Raw genomic sequence first — 22,318 nt, forward strand, 5'->3', positions numbered from 1 at the left:
TTGTTGCCGCCGTAAATGTTAAGGTATTTCGTTAGCTAATACTTGAAGGCTACTGGTTAGGTTACTTCTAAATGCGCCAATGGCACTTCTTAGTGATGTTCGAATTGAGTTTAGTTTTTTTAGTGTAGTTTTTTGTCGGTAACATATTGCACTGTAGTCTAATTTGCTGCGTATAAGTGATTGGTATACGTTTATTAAGGTTCTTGTATCTCCTCCCCACGTACGGTTTGAGAGAATTTTCAGGATAATAATTCTAGGTTGATATTATTTTTGCAAGGTATTTATATGGCTTTTAAAGTTTAATGTGCAATCTAGAGTTAACTTCAGACAAGTTATTTCGTTTGTTTCTGTTAGAATTTGTTCATTTAAAGTTAATTTGATATTCTTTATATTTTTCCGTTTGCTGACTATCATGAACTGTGTTTTTTCAGGAGAAAAGCTAAAACCAGTTTTAAGTAACAATTTTTACAGCGTGTGTAAAAACTTCTGCATTACTTCAGCCGCACATTCCACACTTCTGCTTTTGTTGTAGATAATCAAATCATCTGAGTACAGATTGGAACTAATCGGTAATCTGAGTTCGTCCTGGATGTTATTTAGTGCAATCAGAAATAATGTTGGGCATAAAATGAAGCTTTGCAGAATTCCATTTTCAAGAGATCTTGGACTAGAATTATAACCATTAATTCTTACCTTAATGTGTCTATAAGTTAACAAATTTTGTATAAAAGCTCATGTATGACCCTCAATTTCACATGTTTGTAATGTTTTTAAAATATTATATTTTAATGCAGTGTCGAAAGCTATATTAATATCAATAAAGACAGCTAGCAGTGTTTTATTACATAGAAATGGTTTATGAATTTCAGACTCAAGCAGTAGTGCATCTGTCTTTAGGAAAACACCTTTGATAGGGGGACAATAACTTTGAGTTTTCTAAATGCCGTACTAGTCTGTAATTTAGAAGAAGATAGATTATTTTAGAAGAGAGTTGGTTTGTTAAAAACTTATTTAAATATAAATATTTATTCGATATGAGTATAGAACACATCTGGTGATTTTATTTTTTAATTTTGAGTGGTGAGGGTAGCAGTAAATAAAGTTAGGGATATCTGTTAATTTGGAAAGTTTATTTAAGTAGTCCTTTGAGATAATTTCAGGATGTTTAGCATAAACAGTATTGACTAGAAAATCGCTTATTTTATTATAGTTTAATATAAATGGTGGTGACCGGTTTTCAGTTTTGTCTTTTATTGATTCTAGTGAAGAAGTAATGTCATCATCGGAAGTTTTAGTCAATTTTTTAGTTTTTTATTTGGTTTATGTTTAGTATGAGGAATAATGATTTTTGTTTCCCTTTGTGCATTGTTTAAGTCAATGTCAGATGAGGATGTGATTTGTATTTTAATTTGAGTAGATACGTGAGTAAGTTGTTTGTTAATATTGACTAGAGGTTGCAAAGTTACGGCTTCAGTAGGATTGATAGTATTGTTTGGGTTTGATGATGTTGATCCGTTTAGTTAGAATATTTAACTTGGGGTTTCTATAGTTTTAATTATGGTGAAGCCCGCTTCCATGTTTTGTTGGATTTCTGAGTCTGTATCCTGTGTTTCAGGCATTTTAAATGATTTTACGGATAGGTTTGAGAAGTTAGCCATTTTTTTTATGCACAATCTCTATCCCGATGTCCAATAGTTTTTTATTTAGAGCAGGTTAGTCCATCAATTAAGAGGTACAAACGATAAGTGGTATTGTGCAATACATTGAAGCAGTCAGAGTCAGAAGTATTTTCTAAGAGAGAAATAAGCTCAGAACGTGACTGTATTCGGTTTCTATATACCTCCTCTTTGGTATGTCACCTTGGAAACTGCAGCGATGCCCATTTTTTGTAATTCTGCTTCAATGATATTGTTTGGAATCGTAGAGCTTATTACCTCTATTCGTAAATCATTTATGTTAATATATTTGCAGAAATGAAAAACCATATCGACTGTACTTTTGGTAGAGAGGTAGATACATATTCTGTTATTTGAAATTCGGGATGCAAATAAAACGTTACGTGGACCAACCAGTGATCCAATCGCTACGTTGTAATTATGGATTTTTATGCTTTCGATAGTGAAGAGGATTATTGCTTGATCCTGTGTTGGGTGTTTGAACGTATTTAATGCATTAAAATAAGTGTTTTTGTGTATTTTGAGTAAAAGTACTCGTATATACTTACTATTTTAATATCTTATACAAAGGTTTTTGAGTTAACCAAAGAGTGGTTAACATCTATTTTTATTTGTCTCCCTAAAAAGCAAAACGCAAGAGAATGCAGCGATTACCGCACCATTAGCTTAATGTCTCATACGCTAAAGTTACTACTTAAAGTCATCCATAACCGAATATATTACAAACTGGACATAGACGTTAATAATACACAATTTGGTTTTCGCAAAGGCCTAGGAACACGTGAAGCTCTTTTTTCACTTAATATACTAAGACAAAGATGCCTGGACGTCAATCAAGATATATACGCATGTTTTATTGACTATAATAAAGCATTCGATAAAGTACGACATAAACATTTAATGAATGTCCTGAAATCAAAGAAGATTGACAAATTTATACTATAAACAAACAGCGAGAAAAAGTACGTGTTAACGAACAGCTGTCAGAAGAAATTGAAATTAGATGTGGAGTAAGACAGGGATGCGCATTGTCCCCAATTCTTTTCAATGCCTACTCCGAAGAGGTCCTAAAAAAAGCTCTTGAGGGTGAAACAGCTGGAATAAAGCTAAATGGAGTCCCCATTAACAACATTAGATATGCGGACGACACTGTGATCTTAGCCGAAAACATTGAAGATCTTCAGAGACTGGTGACCAGAATAGCAGAGTATGGAAAAGAGTATGGTCTAACAATGAATGTCAAGAAGACTAAATTTATGAGAATATCGAAAACTCAAAGAAATAACGAGAATCTTCTAATAAACGGAACCAACATCGAACAAGTGGACAAACATGCATACCTGGGAACAATGATTAACTCCACAAATGATTACAATCAAGAGATAAAAATAAGAATAGAAAAGGCTAGAGCAAATTTCAACAAAATGAGAAGAGTTCTATGTACCAGAGATTTAAAACTGGAACTAAGAGTTAGGTTGGCGAGGTGCTATGTTTTTTCGACTTTATTTTATGGAATGGAATCTTGGACCTTGAATGCGACATCAATGAAAAAACTGGAATCATTTGAGCTGTGGGTGTACAGAAGAATTCTGAAAATATCATGGACAGAACACGTCACAAACAAAGAGGTTCTGGGAAGGATGAACAAAGAAATGGAAATTTTAAATTCAATAAAAACAAGAAAATTAGAATATCTCGGACATATTACACGTGGAGAGAAATACAACTTGCTCCAACTGATTATGCAGGAAAAGATCCAAGGAAAGAGAAGCATAGGGAGGCGTAGAATGTCATGGCTGCGCAACCTGAGAGATTGGTACGGATGTACATCAAATGAACTTTTCAGAGCAGCCGTCTCAAAAGTCCGAATAGCTATGATGATTGCCGACCTCCGCCGCGGAGATGGCACTTGAAGAAGAAGAAACAATCGTTTTGCCTTCTTAATATTTAATTTTAATTTTACTGCAATTTATAGGGTGACTAACATGCGACTATGTTGGTGATTTAGTAGTAGTATAGAGTATTTAACGAATTTGTAACTGTTTTGGGTTATCGTCTTGATCTACAGCAGAAGAAATACGAATATAAATTTTTGTAGTAATGAAAATATGAAGTAATTTCCTAATTAAATTTAAAAAATCCTGTTATATATTTAAAAAATAATATTTTTATTCTTTATATTCTTATTTGAAGTAAACACTTCTGATATAATTTGTGTGTATTGCACATTTTCAGCGGAAATGTTTGTTTGCCTAGCAATTTCACCTTTTTTGCTCAAAATTAAAGACGGTTCCATGTTAAAAGGTTATCAAAAAAATTTTAATGTTTGCAACATCTTTTTATTTTATGTTTACCTGCCAACTATTTGTTATAACCAGATTAGTTATTACCCCTGAGGGATTAACATAAGAGTAGAATTATTTTTTTTAGAATTTGTAGAATTTTGAGATATTTATTAAATCCCTTATAGTCTGTACTTGGGTTTTTGACTTTTCGGAGAAACTAATAGGTAAAGTTTGTTTAGCAGTAAATGGTTGACTTCAATTAGTATCGACTATAAACGTCCTGGGTTAACCGATAATAGTATAAAAGGCCCGGTTTCCGGTAACAATGGTTTACCTGAGGTACAAGGTCTTAACAATGGGCCAAGTCAGATAAATTTAATAATATTTACGACCGCACTTATTGAAGTCAACCATTTTCTCCTAAACAAACTTTACCTTACTTTAAGGTACTTGTGATTAAAAAGAGTTTCTTTGTGTATTATTTTTGATTCATATAGTACTTTATTTAGACGCTTATTTTACTGCTGAAATGTCAATGAAGATGCTTTGCGACCAGTTCAATCCTTACATAATCGTATGTGTGTAATGCATTGTGTATTAGTGAGACAAAACTCAAGTCAGTTTTGAAAAACAGAAAAAGTGTAAATGGTGAAGTAGAGATTGCACAATATAAACCTAGACCACATACTAAGACTAAAGATTTTCTTGAGGGCTGTGAGTTTGAAATTCAAGATGAGGTATATAAAATGCCTGAAAAGAAAGTACATGTTTCTGTAGAGACGGTGTTAAACAAATCTCTGCAGATTTTTTTAAGTTCAAAATGGGAGACAATCAAAAATCTCTTTATAAAAGAGGTAGTGTTCAGACTAGACCAAAATATAAAATCCATTTAATATACAAATACTAAGGAAAAGAGACATATTATATTACATGGGGATGAAATACATGATTGTATGGATGAAACGGATTTTATGAATGAACAGGAAAATGTTTGTAAAATGGTTGAAAGGAAAACTGCTCCGAAGTTTACATAAATTGTCTGTTATAGTCTTGGATATTGTCCCATACCATTTGGAAAATTTAAATAAGTAATCAACAAATTTCAGACATAAAATAAAAGAATGTTTTAAATATTAAAATAAAATAATATAAAATAAAAATAAAAATATTTCATATCATCAGAATTCTTTTAAGCCGGAATTACTACAGATTGCCATTGTAAATTCTATGCCGTTGAAGATATTTGGGAAATATACAAAACTTACTTTGATAACTACACTTGAGTGCAAAACAATCGACTCAAAAGCAATTTTTAAGATTACACCTTCTTCATTACACCACTTTCAATGTAAGAAGTATAAAAATGAAAAAATGTAATGTGCAAACAATAACGTTATTATTGAACTTACAGAAACTGATATTGCATTATTTAAAAGACTCATTATGAAAACTATATGCAATTCGGACAGAGTTTCGTAAATATTCATCACTGGAACTAATGTAAGAACGAAGTTATGAACATAGAAATCATCATTTACAAAATGAATTTCTTTATTTTTTAGTATTTAATATTACCACCCCTACTCCTAATTACACTTTCCAATCGATTTCTCATGGATCGGATGACTTTTATAATAAATTCTTGAGGGATTGCTTCCCATTCATCATTAAGCGCAGGCAGCTCTCAATTTAATTATGCTCCTTTTTGCATGATTTCTATCCCGGACCCTTCATTTAAGCTCATTCCAAACATGCTCTATTGGATTTATGTCCGAGCTCAACTCAGGCCAATTTATTCTAGGTATACCTATCTCAGCCATATAGATGGTGGTGACTCGAGCGGTATGGTATCGTGCATTATCGTGCATTAAAATAAAGGCATTAAGAATAAATCTCGCGCGTATGGAATCACATGTTCCTTCTAAATGTCTCTGATGTAACGATCCGCCGTTAAACCTTCTCCACGTCTTCCAACAGGCACGAAAACCAACTCGGTTTTTCCATCCATGGAAATGCCAGCCTAAAACATACAAGCACCGCCTCCATTGACACAATTTTGCGTATACAATATTGAGCAAATCGCTCTCCTGGCCTTCTATAGACTAGACGCCTACTTTCGTCGGAGTATAATACCTGACTTCATTGATAGTCGTTCCAATCCAGATGTTTGAGAGCCAATTCTAATCGTCTTTGCTTCTGGGCTGCAGTTAGCTTGGGATCCGTAGCTGCCAAAAAATAGATGAAGCCTTTACGTTGTTATTCGCTTGCTGTCTCGTCCTTGTCGACGGACATAATCACCAGTATCTTGGTACCGGCAATACACTTGGGACATAGCAGATTTCCTTAAATATTGCTACTGCTTGAGCTGCTTTGACGGATGTGTTATCCATTGCAGTTGCAATGTGGGTTGGTACGGAAACTGATGTGTACGATGTTTACCGAACGCGTTAAGTTGGTGCGTGTCGAATTTAATGAGTCAAATTCTGACACATCTCTACGTCTTGCATTATTTATTTGTAATACGTCATCCGATTCACCAAAAAGCAAAACCTTTTTAAAGCCCAATAATGAGGTTAATGGTTTTACAATAAATATTTAGAAATTTACACTTTCTAGATTGAAACAGGAGACGCACTTTCACAAAATAATTTTGGGTCGATTATTTTGCACTGAAATGTATATCACGATTGCAGTGATGCAGCAGTTTTGGAAATATGGCAAAAAGCGATGAATACTGCTACTCCTGTAATTTGAAAAAAAAAAGTGTGCGGAGGTGTCAAAAGGTAATAAAAGAATGTTGGATGCGTGTTATTACATCGTAGCAATTAACCAAGTCATCATTTACAATCCAAATAAAAATACCTACAACAATGCTTACGAGCATGTAACTAATTATTGATTACACTGTAATGTAACATGTTTTAATTTTCCCATTTGGAAAAATTTTAACTGTTATTGTTATTATTTTTCAGTAAACAATTTCCACTACAATTTAGAAACAATGGAATTTTTATTTTATTTCTCTTTATGAACTAATAAATGTATATTTCTCTGAATGAATGTAATATACATTATCAGTTTAAACCGTATTTTTCTTATCTTCTACAGTACTTCAAATACTTAAAGAATTTGCTGTTAACTTTCTCAGCACACTGAAGCGTTTAAATCAAAGCTTTTATCCCTATTCCAAAGTAGTCGCAAATTCGTGAAGTATACTTTGGTTGCAGTAGTAGTAATAGAAGCAACGTCTAAGATCGATAACTAATAATCGTTTTCTTTTTCAGTAACTACAATTATCTTCAAGAACACTGTAAGTAGTTAGTTTTTAGTAACTATTCAGTCTGTAGTTGATACTGAATAGATTTAGTAAAATAGCTACTTAGTATAGGTTTGTTTCCACACACCACTTTTGTACGGTTTTAAAACGGTCACGAAACTGGCAACGATGCGCATGTTTCGACTTCGCCTCATCTTTGCATCGTAAGCACCGTTCGCTTACGATGCGAAGATGAGACGTGTTGGAATGGAACGGATTTTGATACTAACCTAAGGACTGAGGATCCTTAAGCTAGAATACAGAAAGAAAACAAGTAGCAAGCAAACAACTAACTCATTGCTCTTCTTTATTTTTTTTTAACCTGTTTTAAACAAATGGGCAGAAGTCAAACAAATAACCAGTCCTTAATGACCCTTAAGCTAGCGGAGACAAATAAGCGGAATCCAATTTAACCTACGTAATATTTTTTCACCTATTTTTCACTAATTTATTACCACCCTAATAATTTTTCACTACCTAACCAACCTTAAGGGAGCGATTCTGATGGCTTAAGGTACAAGCTAGCAGAATACGGAAAAAAAAATTTTTGCCTATGGCATATTTTTTTACACATTTTTCACTAATTTATTACCACCCTAATAATTTTTCACTACTTAACCAACCTTAAGGGGAGCGATTCTGCTGGCTGAAGGTTTAAGCTAGCAGAATTTGGGAAAATAACTTTTTGCTTATGGCATGTTTTTTAACGCATTTTTTACTAATTTATTACCACCCTAATAATTTTTCACCGCCAAATCACCCTTAAGGGGAGCGATTTTGCTGGCTTACGGTTAAAACTAGTAGAATTCCAAAAATAATATTTATGATATACCACACTGCTCTGCTAGGTTTTTATGAATTTATTACCACACTAGTAATTATTCACCCCTCAACTACTCTTTATGAGAAGTCAATAATTCTGTTGGGTTAATATTTAAGGTGATAAAAAATCTATTTTTACAATTTTACTGTACTCTTCTTGTAACTGAAAGTATAAACTGCTTGCCAAGTTTTTACTGAATTTTATCTACACTGATAATTTTTGACCCCGTAAGCCACAGTTAATGGAAAAAATTCAACAAGCTACATATTCACGATAGCTAAATGCGAAATCTTTTTGAAAATAAAAAAGTGCTCTACTAGATGTTTACTATATTTTTACCAGCCTAGTCAATGTTTTCTTAACTACCCTAATTAAAAACATTCTGAAATGTTATTCTTGCCCTGATCCTCCCTGTTCCCCTGATAAATACAACAAATAAACAATTATTTAATTTGCTGCAGTAGTTCTGAAGTGATGCTTGTACAAACATTTGGCAATTCATTTTTATTAATATAGATTTTAACTTTAACTTTTGGCTGTGTGATAAACCCAGAAGATCTGATTATATTTTTTGAATTAATTCTCTTATTTTTTGTAAGAGGTTTCTTTATTCAAAACGTTTCATCTTTGCCGAACCATACCGTATGCCGTAGCAGTAACAATAAATCCACCTTTCTTTCTTCGGAAATATACAAGAACATTATGTAGGTAATCAGAAGATTCATATTGTTTCCACGAATGATACTTTAAATGAATAGATTGTATAATAATTAGACCTATTGTAAATTATATTAGATAATTTATGCAATCGTTCTTAGATAGGCACATCTATTTGAATGAGATAATAGCTTGAACAGGTAAGTATCTTTCTAAGAATTAGTTTTAAAATTATTGGCATTTATTATATAAAAATGCAAAACTTAATAAACGACAGGAAAATATATATATATATATATATATATATATATATATATATATATATATATATATATATATATATATATATATATATATATATATATATATATATATATATATATATATATATATATATATATATATAATTTTCTTATGGTTATACATGAATTCGACTACATATGAACATTTAAGCTAACATTACAACTTTAATATTGTTACCACGGATACTAAGAGAATGGTGTGTTTGTTTTACACCTTAACTTTCTTCACTCACCATTCATTGAACTGATGAAGCTTGTAAATTAAATAAGCGAAACGTCTTCAAATATAGGAATGGAACTGTGATTTCCTTTTATTATTTCTCCTTTGACCGATATCCTCGTGACCAAAAGATTTATTTTTTTGAACTTACTTATTGTATATATATATATATATATATATATATATATATATATATATATATATATATATACATGGTGGTCCTTAACTAATTGTACAAAAACAAAAAGTAGATTTACACACTTTAAACTATTACAATTTAGGCCAAATTGCTGTAATAAAATAACGATATTAAGAAAGATACAGGCAAGTGGAAATTTAGAATTTTATTTTTCGCTATAACTTTCATGTTTGTGAACATTTATGTATAAAAATTTACAGCTGAGTACTTTTTGAATATGGAAAATTATAATTTGATGAACACTTTGATGTAGATGATAGAGGGCGCCACATATGTGGCATAAATTTGCACTTAACTTTTTTGATTTTCAAGTTACCGGTATTTTAATTAAAAATATTAAAGATACATTATTTTAACAAAAAAAAAGGTATACCTGTTAATACCTTCAAAACTCAACAGTTTTCGAGATATTCCCATTTTACAAATCAGCTGCAGAATTTTGGTTTAACGCAATTGACAAAAACATCAATACTTCTGAATTTTGATATGAAATACCTAAATTAAAGTTAATAGTTAACGAAATAGTAAATAAAATAAATACATCAGCAGGATAATTAATAATACGGTTTTACATCAAACGTTTTACGTTTTATATTAAATTAAAGTCATAATTAAAACATTTTATTTACAAATCAAATTAAAAAATACTTGAACTTGATAACATTAAACTTTTTGTCAAAGTAAGTATTCGATACGTCCACCATTTTCTTTAATTCATTTTATAAAAGATCGCATCATATTAAATAGCATCATTGATTCTAAAGAAACTGCTGCAGTATTTATTATGAGTATTATAAGTACATAATATAATAATAAGTATTCTTTTGGAATATTTTATGAATTAAATAGTTCTATCAATATCTCACTACATGACCAAGGAATATGATTACCACAACCAATCCAACGTTCAGGAAAGTTGTATTTATGTATGTTCTCACTGCCCTCTCTTTATAATGTGGCGTACCATCTTGCATAAACCACATATTTTGTCTTAAGTATGATGACAATTCTTCTACCAAATCAATAAAATGATTTTATAAAAAATGTAAATAAATTACAAGGTAATTAGCATTTTCTTAAAAAATTATTACCAATGGTTTCTCAAATCATACGTTTATTTCAAATTCATGTTGAAAATGCCTTTCTCTTTTAATATGAGCATATTCAGTATCTCAGAAATATATTTTTTTTACTTAAAAATACCATGGTGTGTAAATGTAGCTTCGTTCATAAAAAATATTCTATCGACGACGGAGTGCTTAAGATTTTACCTGTTTCAGACATCATTTGCAAATCTGCATCTTAAAGGTAAATCTGCTGGTAATAGATTTTACACACGTGTAAAATGGTAAGGATGAAAATGCTTATGGTGTAGGATTTTTAAAGCTGAAGTTTTACTGATTCCTAAGTATATCCGCTAAAGATAAACGTTGTGTACATACTTAAGAATCATCGTCAACGCGAACCATTACTTCATCTTCCTAATCAGGCGGAATGATTTTCGGTCGGCCTAAGTTGTCACGTTTAGGATGAAATGAACCACTTTCGCCTAAATTTTCGCCGAAAGAGATGTTTAAAAGTTTGGTGATTAGGTTGTAGCCTGTTTGGGTATCTTTTTAAATATTCCTTCTTATATCCATATTAGAAAAATTATTATGCATCGGCATTATTATGCATCTGCTTTTCTTTAATAAATCAAAATAAAGTAGATATTAAAAAATCACTGATTAATCGAAACAAGACTTGGGTTGTCTACCGGCATCAAAAGTGGCTTCAAAAGAAGGTGGTAGGTACAGTAGCTGGCACTGTATATTATCGCGAAGCTTCATGCTGTATTTTTCATATTTTTTAAATAATATTTTTAACATTTATTAAAGTAATTTTAATATTTATTTATTATTTTAAATTTTAAACAAATTAAATTAAAATAATCGAATAAATTATTTGCTAGTAGCACCACCTGCTAACGTATCAACAAAATATAGACCCGACAAAGTGAGACTAAACATTAAGTTATTATTAAAATACAAATTTGATCTTTAATCATTAATTTGATAGTAAATTTAATAATTAATACAATAACTAAGATGTTTGAAAATAAAATTTGATTATAGTTTGAGATAAATTTATTAACAACTAACGTTAAAAAATATACGATGACTAGAAACGAATTGATATGGAGTAAATCGATGTGAAGACCATTATTTCGTAAAGCTACTCGTGACGCCGTCTCGTAGTGCTTCTTCCGTACTGCTCGCCTGAGCATTTTACAATAGAGGAAAATAGTACAACGCCAGTATAGCAACTTATAGAAGAGAGAGAGAAAGGAAATTGTAAACATGATGACGGCCAACGTCTGAATACGGACACGACACCTAAAGAAGAAGATAGAAGCTTCCATCCAATCAGACATTTGGCAGCCATAACAAAGCATTTTGTAATGTTACATTATCATCTTGGAGTTGTTTTAATAAGAACAAACTATTAAGTATGCTTATCCACAGATATTCAGTGCTTTATCGCACAAATAATACAACTAAGAATTATTATGCAGCTGACTTATAAAATGCGAATATCTCGAAAACGGTTGAATCTTAAAGTTATTAACGGTTTACTTTTTCTTTGTAAAAATAACTGATTTTTAATATTTTTTAACACAAATAGCTCTAACTTGAAGAGCAAAAAAGTTAAGCGCAAATTTATGCCACATATTTGTGGCACATGTGGCGCCCTCTGTCAGCTACATCAAAGTAGGTAAAAAATTATAATTTCTCCTACTCAAAAGCATTAAATTATAATTTTTTATCCATAAATATTGACAAGCAAAAAACAAAATTTTAATTTCCACTTTCAACACCCTGTATCTTTTTAAACTTTTTGTTAGTTAGTATAGATGCCGCTGCTAGCCTACCAGGCTGTTATTTTAATTATATTGGAAAAATACTAGACTGCAGTTCATTTCAATTTGAACTTCCTTAAGTGTTCCTGATGAGGAGTTGAATAACACGTGTAGAGCAATGATGAAATTCGAATTAAAATAAAATGCAATCTCTTACTTTTATTTACACGTCTTCTCTCTACGTAAAGAGTAAAAAAGATAGTGTTTTTCAAGTGTGAACCGTAGATGCATGTCGGAGTAAAAGATTACCTCTAGCGTCGTTCAAAAGCTTCTAGTAAGAGGCTTTGAGTTTGCGGTTCACCTAATTTGCTATCAAAGGGAGGTCCCTCGACTTCTTGTCACTTCGTATAGAGGCTGTAATTTTAATTATAGTGGCCAAATTCTAGTTCAACAGATGGAGAAATAAGCTTAGAGGGTTGATGTCTAACTTCTCAAATTAGACCATAGCAGAAACAATAATGATGACAAGATGTTATTTAAATTTCTTTTACCTAATACCAATTTATAAAGTCCACAAGGAAACTAAATTAACACATTGGCTGACCAAATAGGATGAATACTTGAATATGAGTGATGAGGATGTAGATGATCCTTTCAAAGGTGACAATTCTGAAGCCGATTATTTACCATCTATGTCCAGCTCAGACAGTGAAAAAGAAGAACCGGCTACCAAAAAATGGAAACGAAAAAGTGCAGAACCATCTACAAGTACTGTAGATCAAGTGATAAGTAGTGTTGCGGGCTAGTCGTGAATCATTTAGTGATAGTCGTAAAACTGTGGAACAATCTTTAAGCCGTATCACGGAGACAACAGATCATCAACCTAGTGAATCATCTGAAGACACAGATCACGATGGCATTGAACTTCCTGTTACTCCTACCGAATTTCAAATTACATGGACTGCTGTAACGGGAAAAAATCTATTTTATCTAAAAAAGGTATTTGATTTCAATGCAGTACATCCTGGCATTTCACATGAAGTTGCATCGCTATTAGCGCAAAAAGCACCCTATGATTTCTTTAAATTTTTTCTAGCAGATGATATCATTGACTATATTGTAACTGAAACAAACAGATATGCTGAGCAGATCAGATCAAACAAAATGAAAATATTTCGCAGTATTCAAGAGTCAAAAAATAGAAACCTCTAACAAATTCAGAATTTGAAATCTTCCTGGGTATGATTATGTGGATGGGTTAAAATAAAAAATCTCGACTATCCGATTATTGGTCCAAGAATATCCTGCACGTCAATGATATCAAAAAGCGTATGTCACGAAATCTTTTCGAACTAATATTACGTATGTGGCATTTTTCTAATAATACAGAACGTCCAAGAGGTGATCGATTTTTCAAAATTCAACCCTTAATTGATCGTTTACTGGCCAAATTTCAAACTGCCAGAATTCCGTACAAAAACGTATGCATTGATGAGACTCTAGTACCGTTTCGTGGACGGCTGGCTTTTAAACAATATAAGTATAAAAAATAAAAAACATAAATTTGGGATTAAACTCTACAAATTATGCACAGAAAATGGGTATACTTTCTATATGAAAGTTTACTGCAGAAGAGACGTTTTGGAGCCAGGGATTTCAGCATCATCTTCAGTTGTTATGTCGCTGATGGACGGTCTCCTAGATTGTGGTATAATACTGTACACAGATAATTTTTATACTAGTATTCACTTGGCTCACCAACTTTAAGATAGATCAACACCACTTTAAGATAGACCCAAGAGGTTGTGAAAGCAACGTTGAAAAGAAATGAAATTATTGCACGAGAAAACAAAACAAAACAAAACACAGGAGTTGTTGTAATAAAATGGAAAGATAAAAGAGATGTATTAATGCTTAGTACAGTACACACAGACAGCAAAGTAGAGGTTATGAGTAAAAACAACAAAATGACAGAAAAACCACAAGCAGTGATCGATTATAATAACTGTAAAGCGTTTATTGACCTTTCAGATCAATAGTCATATTCGAATTCACTACGAAGAGAAGTAAAATGGTACCGTAAACTAGCAGTCGAACTTCTCACTGGATCAGTTATTACAAATGCCTACGTTATATATAAAAGTATATCTGAAAATAAAATACAAATTACTGCCTTCAGAGAAGAAATAACAAAAAAACTATTAGAGGAACAAGTGCCGGAAGAACAAGTCGTACAACAAGAAATTTTACAAACTTGTCGACTGAAAAAAATGGAATCAGCAAGAAGAAGGTGTACAGTTTGTTATGAGAATCTGAAAACAGAACATGGAAGAGACTATGCTATGAAAAAATGTAAGCAGACTCCATACAAATGTGACATTTGTGAGATATTTTTCTGTGTGGAGTGTTTTTTTGTGAAACATAAAACTGTAAAAATTTGATTTATAAAGAACTAAATAGTTTGCCACTTTCACAAATATCTACTTAATTTGATTTTTTTTGGTAATACCTAATTTACAGTAAAATGTGCATCTTATTTTCTACGGCTATTACAATACTATTTTTCACGCAAACCAGTGGGCTAATTTCAGTAATCTGACCACTGTGTCATGTACAAATGCTTTGTATATGAATACCGTGTAAACTGTGAATGATATTTGTCTCACAGAGCATAGAACCCAACCTGTCGTTGGAATTATATTTAACTCACAGAACGTCTGGTCAAAACGGAGCGTGAGTTAAATACAACTCACATGGCGGTTTAATGTGTTAATGTAGCTGGCTATATACCATGTATCACAAAAAAATTATTTAAAAATTCCTTTATATAAAAGGTTTAATATTAAAAACCTTATCGGGCTACATTACAGAACGTTTTCGGAATTAATATTCCATGATCAGTGCTATCTGGATGTACATCCATATAATCATGGATAATCAGTTGCTACCAACAAGTCTTCGTAGACACATCATCTCAGGAGTAGTAACCTCCAGTGGAGTCTTACCTTGCCATGTTATCTATTCCTGTTGTAACTTATACATCGTAGTTTATAAAGTCAAATAATGTAATACAGTTCAATGTTGTTAAAAGTTATTTTAACAACAATTAAAGGGTTTTTACTATGTATTTAGTGGCTTTTAACATCCAGATCCAGATAGCACTGATGATGGAATATTAATTCCAAAAACGTTTTGTGATGTAGCCCGATAGGGTTTTTAATATTATACCATTTATATAAAGGAATTTTTAACTAATTTTTTTAATTCATAAAGTGTCCTCCATTGTACTTAATTTTTTCAGGTGAAAGTTAAAACTGCTTAAAATGTAGGTATATAAATGTAGGTCCTGTATAAGTTATTTTTGGTATTTGTCTTTTAATATAACGAATCTATCTTATACTAAGCTTTATCACACTAATAAATCACACTGAGGTAGCAATCAAATAGTGGAAAACAAGTTTTAAAACTACTATTAAACTTTTAATTAGATGCAACAACAACAAGGGCAAACAAATAGAAAATGCATATCTTGCTAAAACAAATTTAAAACTAAACTAATTACGAATTCATTTTGTAACTTATTTACCTAATCACTGTTAGTTTAAAAGAGAAAACACGCCTCTTATCTTAGCGTGAAAAAATAATAATGCATCAAAGTTCTGAGAAGTATCAAGTAGTTGGTAAACACCATTTGCTGTTCAAGCATTTTAAAAAGCAGAAGCCCATTATGTCTACTAAGTAATAAAAGATTAAAATGGAAAATATGCTAATCGGTCATAAAACTACTCTTTTAATAAATTAACGTTTTTAATCATAAAAATCAACAATCGCTTACTTATATTACAAATATAACTGAAGTCAATAGTGGTTATTACATTAATAGGTCAAGTTTTTATAAGCAGTTAATTATTTCTCTATTGTATAAATATAACCCGTCGCAAATGCATTTTATAATTCAGAGCAATCTAAAAAATGGTAATTAACATAAGCCTTAAATTCCTTTATTTATATGACTTGTTTGTAGCATAATCAATATTCTGAATGATGTAACACTATATTACTTAAATTTTGTTGATTTTTATTTGGCTCTAAACTACATTCATTTTACAAATTTTCATCTGTCAACAAACACACGTGAAAGCCAAACAGAGTCGTACTGAGGTATATTATATGATTTTTTAAAATACTTACTTTTGAAACTATTACTTGAAAGAATTACTTGAAATTTAATCATTGTGAGCAAAATTTAATGTTCCATTGAAGAAAATGTGTTAAAATAAAATATTCATTAGCTGAGAGATATATAACAAAGTGAACATTTTGCATAAAGTAGCATTGTCATAAGTTTATCAAAGCATAAAAACATACCATTTAAATTACTCAGAGTCTGAGGAGCTACATGTGATGCTGTCTTCGTCTGGATTTATTATTATTATTATTGGTTCGATATGGTTCTCTATTATATTGTCCAGCTTCCACATTTTGGACTCGTCTTTTTGTTGAACATGTTGCACATATTTTTGTCACGTAGTTGGACTAATATTATTTATTGCATCATAAAAAATATTTTTCATATCTGCAAATTTAAAAGTAGTGTTTTTGGCTGCCACATAATTTTTTACTATTGACCAGAAGAGCTCAATTGAATTGAGCTCATAATGGTATAGGGGCAGTCTTAACACTACTTTGTTTTGTTTTTTTGCCATTTCATCAATGATATATTTATTATATTGTCCCTTATGTTACTTAACAATAGACAGCAGTTGCACTTTTAACATGTAGTCCTTAAACCCTATATTTTTTGATTTCAAATGTCAGCTTTTCTAGAAACAGTAGTTGGAATTTGTTCCAATTTTCTGGAATGATAAGACGCGTTGTCCAATACAATGATGGAGTTGTCTTCTAATCGGGGCAGTATATTTTTGAACCAATTTTCGAAAGATTTCCCGTCCATCTCTTCATGTTAGTCCCCACTTTTTTGATTCAAACACCCACAGCCCTTCTGGAACAAAACCATCTTCACTACCAATGTGACATATTATTAGTCATTTTTTTTTCCTAAAAATTTTATTATTTTAAAAATTACTTGAAGTAAAAAAACACATAAACATTTTCCTGCAGGATTTTTTGTCCCTGTCCATCAAAATACTGTTTCGCTGACGAGGTTGAAACGTAAAATTTATTTCTTTCAATAGTTATTTCAAATTTCTTTCAATAGAAGTTAGACAAAACCGGATCGTCATTAACAACCCTCAGAACTAACTATGTCTATTGTGAGTATTTCATTGCGAAAAAAGAATTGATGGATTATTCTTCTTATTGCTTCTCTGTCAAATTGATCCAGCGAGTTAAAAATACTTTTACGATGCTCAACTGATTTTGGTGTCGACAATGTTCCTGTAATTTCGTATTCATGAACCACATTGTATACACTACGGCTACACAATACTACACATGCCTACAATAGATGGAAGTAACAATATTTGTTAAATAAAGTAAAAATGTACACTCCAAAATAAATAATGGAGAAACAATATCAGTACCTGTTTTATCTGCTACTCTAATAGAAATCGCACTTTTCGACATTGTAGGGCTCTCCTGCATCTTCTTCTTAAATACATTTATAATCATTCCTTCGTTTTAACGTCAAAATGTCCCTTTACTGGTCTTTTTTTAGGTGGATTGAGGGTTCAACCAATATCAAGGAGTTCATCGCCTATATCAGTGCTTGACATTTTTGTTATTGTATTTATCTTCAATAACTTAATGTACTAAAGTTGATTAAGAGAATGTCAAATTTTTTTTTTTTTTTTTTTTTTTTTTTATGGCCTTGGCATAGCCAATTGACCAGACTATTTTGTATTTGTATTCACAGAACAACAATCAGAGTTCGAGTTAGTACTAAATGTGAGTTTTAATTTTTCTTTTTATTTTTATTTTTTTTTTATTTTTATTTTTATTATTTTTTTTTTTTATTATTTTTTTTTTTATTTTTTCTTTTTATTTTCTTATTTTTCTTTATATATATTTTTTATTTTGTTTTGGTCATCCTTTGTAATAATTTTGTTTTACATTTTTTTTTTGTTTTTTTTTTATATATTTTTTTTTTATTTTTTTTATTTTTTTTTTTCGTATTAAAAGGTTTATTACATGATTGGAGTTCGCAAATTGCTTACAAGTTTCATCTTAATTCTATGGTTAGTAAATTATATTGTTTAAAGTTTATATTTACAATTTCTTATTAACTGATAAATACAATTATAGATTTCTACGTTTCCAGAGAAAATTAATTCATTTATGTGAAATGGGAAACAAACATTTAGTTTTCGTAAATTTTCATATAAACACGTAATATTTCCTTGTTGGTTTACACATTCTAACAGGATATGTGTTAAATCTCCATATTTACCACAAGTACAGTTTGGAGTGTCTACTAAATTCATTTTGCACATTCTTGAAGGTGTTAGAGCATGATTTGACCTTAGTCTATTAATAGTTTTAATAAAACTTCTGTTGGACTCTGAATGAAACCACCTTTTTTTAAGAAGTGTGGGTTGCCAATATTTAAATGATGACTGACTTTCGGATTCCGTATAATTGGCTTGCCATTTTAATTTAAGCCGATGTTTATTATATACATCTATATCTGATACCGGTAAAATATTGTTGTCTATGGTTTCTCCGCTTGATAATGCTTCTTTTGCCAGAGCATCTGCTATTATATTACCCATTATCCCAGAATGGCCTTTGATCCATGCGATAACAACTTCTCCTCCGAGCTTTGAAACCTCGTAGTACAATTTTAAAATCTCTATATCTAGATGAGTCAATTGCTTTAATTTATTTGTTATACCTAATCTTTCTACTGCACTTTTACTGTCTGTAAATATTACACAGTTCTTCATTTCGTTTGTCAAAGCGTGAGAAAGAGCAAACTTTAAACCCAGCATTTCGGATGTGTAGATGGTGGCTTCATCAGGTAACTTATATTTATGCTGTAGTCCAGAATTCTGTTGGTATATTGCGCAAGCAGTGTTATTTCCTTTTTTTGAACCATCAGTAAATATATAATAATAATTAGGCCATTTCTTCTGAATTTCTGCGTTAAACATGGGGCCTTGGACATCATTGAGAAATTCTGTCTTGATTTTTATTGAGAACAGTACATGAGGCTTTTCAGTATAAACTGGTGGAAGATGACCCTTATAAAGTACCTCTTTGAATTTAGACAGATTTCTATAGCTTACCGCCACGAGTGGAGATTTTTTCTTAAACCAATACCTTTTAGTCAAATCTAAAACAGCCAGATTGTGTATATCTTTAAGAAATACTTGGTCTCTGCTAATGGTACGAGCTATATATTTGTCGGTAAGATACTGCCTCCGTAAATTCAATGGCGGTTCAACAGCTTCAATTTCCATTACATTAATTGGTGTAGATTTCAGATACCCAAGGCACAAGCGTAGGCACTTATTTTTCTGTACCTCAATTTTTGTTAAATGGGTGTTCGATGCGTTTCCATACAAGTGGCAGCTATAATCGAAAACTGGTCGTATCATAGATCGATAAAACATTAAACTAATGTTGGGATCTGCACCCCAGTTTGTTTTACAGAAAGCTCTTAGGATATTCATAGTTTTTTCGGTTTTTTTAATGATATGATGAATATGGTCTTTCCACAAAAGTTTTCTGTCTAAATAAGTTCCCAGGTATTTGATACAGTTTTTAATTGGAAATTTGAATTGACCACAACTTATATATCCTTCTGGAATTCTATGTTTTCTAGAAAAGAAGCAGATTTCTGTTTTGGATTCTGATAATGTTAATCCATTTGATTGATAATATGCATGTATTGTTGATAAAGCTGTTGTTAAATTATTTTTAGAAACATCGATTGATTTGTCTGATGAATAGAGTACCACATCATCTGCAAATTGTAGTATTTTTGTGTTAATAGGAACAATGAGTTCTAAATCTATATTATATAAAATATATAAAAGTGGACTTAAAATACTTCCTTGCGGCAGGCCTATATTGGACAGTCGAGGAGAAAAAAATTTCTCATTGATTTTTAAGTAAATCAATCTCTCTGAGTACAAAGTTTTCAAAAAGGATGTTATACCTATAGGTATCCCGACTGACAATAACTTTTGTTCAAGGATATCCAAATTTATATTATCAAAAGCAGATGATACGTCCAGAAATGCAGCTGCAGTAGATGAGTTTTCCGTGAAATTGACTTGAACTGTTGTTACGAGAGCAGTTATGGCATCTTGCGTGGATTTGAACTTGCGAAAACCAAATTGGGAGTGTGGGAGAATGTCATTAAATTCTAACCAATGCTCTAATCTATTTTTAATTAGTCTTTCCAGGGTTTTAAGAAGACAAGAAGCTAGAGATATTGGGCGATATGAATTGTAATCGTCATCACGTTTGCCAGGTTTTCTTATAGGTATTATAATATACTCCTTCCAGCTTTCTGGAATTGGTGCTTGTTTCTGCCAAATATTATTTAGAATATGAAGTAGATGGATTTTATGTTCATTTGTCAGGTTAGAAATCATAGAATAAGATATATTGTCTTTACCAGGAGCACTATTGTTATTTTGTTTGAGGACCCTTCTTAGTTCCCATAGATAGAACGGACGATCTAAGCAAAGGTTATCTCTAGAAACAGTGGCTATGGAGTTGGTAATATCATTCGGAACCCAATCTGGAGAAATTTTTTGGTAAAACTCTGTTATCCATGGTTCGTCCGGGTCAATAGGCAATTTATTGGATTGTTTGCGATTTTTGAAGCAATTTACTTTCCTCCATACCTCCTTGATGGGAGTATTTTGATTCAAACTTTCACAATACTCCCTCCAGTTTTTCCTTTTCTTCTCCTTAAAGGTTTTCTTCGCTAATGCGTCCATCTTTTTGTATTCTATTAGGTTACTTATTGTGGGATTTTGCTTATATTTAATATAAGTTAATTTTCTGCGTCGGGCTGTTTCCTGGCACGTTTTGTCCCACCAAGGTTTTGGAATGTGATGTTTGTTGGTAATATTCGTGTATTGTGGTATTGCTGTATTGGCTGAGAAGTAGAAGTTTTCAATTAGATCACCATACGTCCTGGGTTGGTTTAGAGATGTAAAGAGTGATGAATACAAATTCCAATCTGCTTTGTTGAAATTCCAGATTTTGTGTAGTCTCTGGGTTTCTTTTCCCTTTGGGTGATAAATTGAAAAGATAATGGGTAGGTGGTTTGATCCATGGGGATCTTGTAAAACATTCCAATTCAGTAGCGCTATAACATCTTGAGTACATATTGTGAGGTCTATTGCAGATGCTCGTGAATGTGTGGTTAAAGGAACAAGGGTGGGTGAACCGTCATTTAAAAATACAAGGTTACACTGCTCGATAGCATCCAACAATGATTTTCCAGATGTGTCATCAACTTCACAGCCCCATGCGACATTGTGCGCGTTAAAGTCACCTCCCAAAATAAAGGGTTTTGGTATAATTTTAAAAAAGGATAGCCATTGCTGTGTTGTAGTTTTGTTTTTCGGTTCATTATATAGGGATACAAGATGAATGGTTTTATTTGTTGATGATAGTTTAAAGGAAATACATGTGTATGTAATAGGAATATTTATGTTAAATCTAATTTCTTGACATTTAATATTTGTTTTCAATAAAATAGCTGACCCACCATATCCATCTATACGATCTGTTCTAAAGCAATTAAAGTTTTTAAAGTTATAATACAAACCAGGCTTAAACCATGTCTCCGATAATAAGGCAATATGAATTTGATTTTGATGGAGTAAAAATTCTAAATTTACTTTATTTGAAACTGCCGAACGACAGTTCCATTGCAAAACATTTAATTTTGAGTTTAGGTCTGCGAATTTGATAACACATCTGGATTTACATGTTTACTAATTAGTTGGATGATTTCTGATTTAGAAACATTTAAATTATTTGTTTGTTGTAGAGAATTAACAATTTTCATAACC

At 31.5% G+C, this 22,318-nt stretch overlaps 1 protein-coding gene across 3 annotated transcripts in view; it reads left to right on the forward strand.

Moving 5' to 3' along the window:
* The window catches only part of nolo (ADAMTS-like no long nerve cord), a 2,006,971-nt gene that overhangs the window by 218,049 nt on the left and 1,766,604 nt on the right, over positions 1 to 22,318 (forward strand). For all 3 annotated transcript variants that reach the window (XM_072535059.1, XM_072535060.1, XM_072535061.1), the window contains exon 2: positions 7,246 to 7,271. The gene's annotated coding sequence lies outside the window, so the exon portion shown is untranslated. The remainder of the gene's footprint in view (positions 1 to 7,245; positions 7,272 to 22,318) is intronic.

The sequence above is a fragment of the Diabrotica undecimpunctata genome, chromosome 6, assembly GCF_040954645.1.
Source record: "Diabrotica undecimpunctata isolate CICGRU chromosome 6, icDiaUnde3, whole genome shotgun sequence".
NCBI classification, from domain to species: domain Eukaryota; kingdom Metazoa; phylum Arthropoda; class Insecta; order Coleoptera; family Chrysomelidae; genus Diabrotica; species Diabrotica undecimpunctata.